Genomic DNA, 3,930 nt, shown 5'->3' with positions numbered 1-3,930 from the left:
GAGCACGGCCGTGCCGGCCCCCGCCCCAGCTGCTCCTCTTTGCGGCAACGCAGCCCTGGCGCTGGCGGCAGCTGATGCGGCAGGGTGTCGCTGGCTGTCCCTAACGCACATTCCTCACTCCCCTCCCAAAGCAAAGACACAAAAAGGGTTGCGTCTAGAGATGGCACTGTGGGTGGCAGAATGGTAAGTCCCTGCCTCTTCTGAAAGGATCAAGTGCCTTCCCAGGAGGGCTTTCCTCGGCCCTCGGAAATTAGGAGCCCCCAGGTCTCAGGGCTACCTTTCCATTCAGGTTCAGGCATACTGGCACTGCTTGTTCTGGAGTTTTGCTGCCATTTTCCCAGCCTTCGCCAAGCCTGTAAGCATACCTCTCCTCCCCATCATTTCCTTTGCTGCACCACCTGTTTCTTCTCCCCTTCCAAGCATCCTCGGTTGAATGCATTCAGTGTAGCTAACTGCATTGATTTGTTTTGCTCAGAATCTGCCCCAGGTGTCCATTTAAAAATGACAAATGAGCTGGACTGCTGACAGATCCAAGAAAAAGAAGTATTGCTTTTGCTGCCATTGAGCATGAGTATGTGGAGTTAAAAGACAACGATTGATACTGGCAGGTTCATACATGAATACCAGTTGCAATGATCAATTAGCAAATCTCTAGAAACAAAAATATTACAGACATGAATAAAGTGTTTGTTACAGATGCATTGTAACATAAATGTATTACCACTGCAATGCATTTATGATATCACATTTACACAGATTACACAGCAGATACTGCTCCATTTCCCTATAGACTGACAGCAGCAACATCAGGAGAAGGGATGAATGATTATACATCTCAAGAGATGACAGAACTGCATATGCTTCTTGTGTAATGCGCATACAGCACTTGATGCTGGAATATTAAGAAGCCTCAAAATATCCTCTGAAGAGACAGCAATAGGGTGAAACGGAGAGGAATGTTAAAATAAAAACGGAGGTAAGAAGACACTGGCCGTTGCAATCAGCCTGTTTTCTTGCATGGTACTTTGCCATCTCACAGAAGCAAGACCCATCCCCCATTTCTGTGCATTCTTTGCAAAGTGCAGTAAACAGAGGGCTTCTCCTGTCGCTCCTACGCTTTCACTGCCTTTTTCACCATTTGTGTTCATATCAGCAGATGGGTGTGATGCCCTTTAGCTCAGGTCATCATTTCCATCAATATTCTTGAACACTTTCTTCCTGGGACTTTTCATCAGGGTTAACAAAGACCCTTCACTCATTAGGTTTCTGCTCCCAAAGACCTCCTGTCTTCATGTTCACCTCTTTACCTTGGGATCAACTGTGAGAACTGCCAATGCAGGCAGAGCTGTCTAAAGAATTTCGGACCCTCTGCACCAGCAGGAGCCAGGACATTTTTATGAATTTATTGATTAATTTAAATTAAGTTTCTAGGCCATTTTTGCGAGCAACATTTTGTTCCAAACCAAAATGCACTTTTTCCATTTGTTTCAGACAAACCTTCTACATATTATGTGTCCAAAGAAGAGCGATGAAGCTGGTGAAGGGTCTAGAGAACAAGCCTGATGAGAAGCAGTTGAGGGAACTGGGGGTGTTTAGCCTGGAGAGAAGGAGGCTGAGGGGAGACCTGATCACTCTCTACAGCTACCTGAAAGGAGGTTGTAGCAATATGGGAGTCGGTCTCTTCTCCCAAGTAACAAGCAATAGGATAAGAGCAAACGACCTCAAGTTGCACCAGGGGAGGTTTAGATTGGATATTAGAAAAAATTTCTTTACTGAAAGGGTTGTTAAGCGCTGGAACAGGCTGCCCAGGGAAGTGGTTGGGTCACCATCCCTTGAGGTATTTTGGACTCAATGATTTTAAGGGTCTTTTCCAACCTAAATGCTTGTATGATTCTATGAGTCTATGATTACCGCAGCATACCTTGTTAATTGCCAAATTTAGGAAGATGGTTCCCTAGATTTTCAAGCAAGTAAGTCACAAACTGCATCTGAAATCTACATTTAGAAGAATGGCAGATGTGATTCTTCTCAGAGATCAAGAATGCATTTTTTTTCTTTTACACAGTTGCAAAATTCATTTTTAATAATCTTTAAAAGCATCTTCTGGTATATAGTTTTTTTTATCATCACTGACAAAAAACCCATAAAGCAAATTCACAGCTATGTCATGAGAAATCCAGTTTGTCCCTCTTTGTTTTGAATAATGGCTATAATGGCTATAGACATTGCCTTTTCTCTTTCGGAGTTTCATTGATGGCTTCTTTGAAATACCTTAAGACAGCTGCTTGTTGGTTTATTTTTTTAATCCTTTACTGCAGCATTAAATCTAATGATGTGTCTTAGATTCATCACAATCACAGAAGATTCTGAATCTTCTGCCTCACACATATGACTCTGTGGTAACAAGTTTTCTGGTCCACATATTCTTCTTGTGAGGCCTTGAAACAAATAAGAAATTAATTCTGAAGCTGAACAAAAATACTTTCTAATCTATTTATTTCCCTTCCTGAGACTTAAAGCTTTATAACTTGCATAGCTTGTCCAAAGAATCAAGAGCTTCTTTAATCAATTGAAAACCCTCAGGGACAGCCTTGATCACATGGTTATGAGCCAGCACAAGTTGTAGGCATGGGCACAATAAGCACGTAATTAGGGCAGCAGATTGCTGGTACAGCAGAAAAAGGCAGTTCTTTGTCTATTTTGCTACGCCAGAGTTTTAGAAAGCCAAACTAGCTGCTGCAGCAGGAGCGGGTGTGGGTCTGCCATGCTACACTGCTGGAAGGAGAGGAGCTCTCCGCTCCCATGCCTTTTGCTCCCTGGCGCTAAGGTGCAAGCCAAACTCAAGAGTTTTACAGCAATCTTGTTCCATTTTTCGTTAAGCCATGCCTGCAAACATATATTATGTCCTGACATACATATTTCATTGTCATAAAACTGACCACAGGAATCTGACAAAGAAATGCCATTCTTTTACAAGAAAGTCACTGTTGTACTCAAAGAAATGCACCAACTCCAGTGAATGGGGATAAATTCCAGAAACTACTCCTTGGGACTTAATCCTTTAAAAATTGCTATGTGAAAAACTGCTCGACACGGAATATTGCTGTGAGGCTGACGACTCTTAAGTGAATAGTGTTTCACTTTTCATGGTTCAGAAGTAATTACTGATAAATTGCTAGCTCAGGAGAAGAGATTCATGCCCTATGTTTTCAAAAAAGTATGAAGTAGTCCTTGTAGGAACATTTCTATCACCTTTTTGTGCTCTTCCAGGAATGGACCAGATTGGCTGAGCAATTCTAAAATTCTTAGATAAAATCCTTCCCCTTGCAATTCCATGCAGGTCAGGTTATCTCCTTGAGTACAAAATCTGTGGATGATAGAAGTTCTGTTACAACTCTTCTCAAGTCCACCTGCCAGCATTGTTATTCACTGTCTTTTTTTTTTTTTTTAAGGTATTGCTTCGCTAACTCTCAGTCAATGTAACAAGTTAATTTTGCTGCTTTCTACGCACTAATATTAAACTGTAATTCTTTGGGATCGTTCATAGGCTCAGAAATGTGATTATACACATTAAAGTCAGTTGTACAGCACAAGAAGCCTGTGGGAGAAAACAACCAGTGCACATAGGGGAAGAATGATCCCTGCAATAGCAATTATAACAACCATTTCTAATTTACAGACTCACCTTTATGCAGTTCCTGCTTGAAACAGCCTGCTTTAAATAGCTTTTGGTTCACCAACTGAATAAATATAGACAGACTTAGTAAAATCACAGTTTTGATTCTAACAGATTGAAAAGCTTTTTCTTACGCAGTATGGGGGAAGAGAACTTCTTGCTAACTGGAGTGCAAAGCTGGGTCTGGTGGAGGGTGAGGTGTCCATTGATTGGGATGTTCCTACAATCTTTGCTGTCTTTCATCATCTTCATTC

This window comes from Falco naumanni, chromosome 4 (genome assembly GCF_017639655.2).
Source record: "Falco naumanni isolate bFalNau1 chromosome 4, bFalNau1.pat, whole genome shotgun sequence".
NCBI classification, from domain to species: domain Eukaryota; kingdom Metazoa; phylum Chordata; class Aves; order Falconiformes; family Falconidae; genus Falco; species Falco naumanni.
This window is presented reverse-complemented; position numbering follows the sequence as displayed.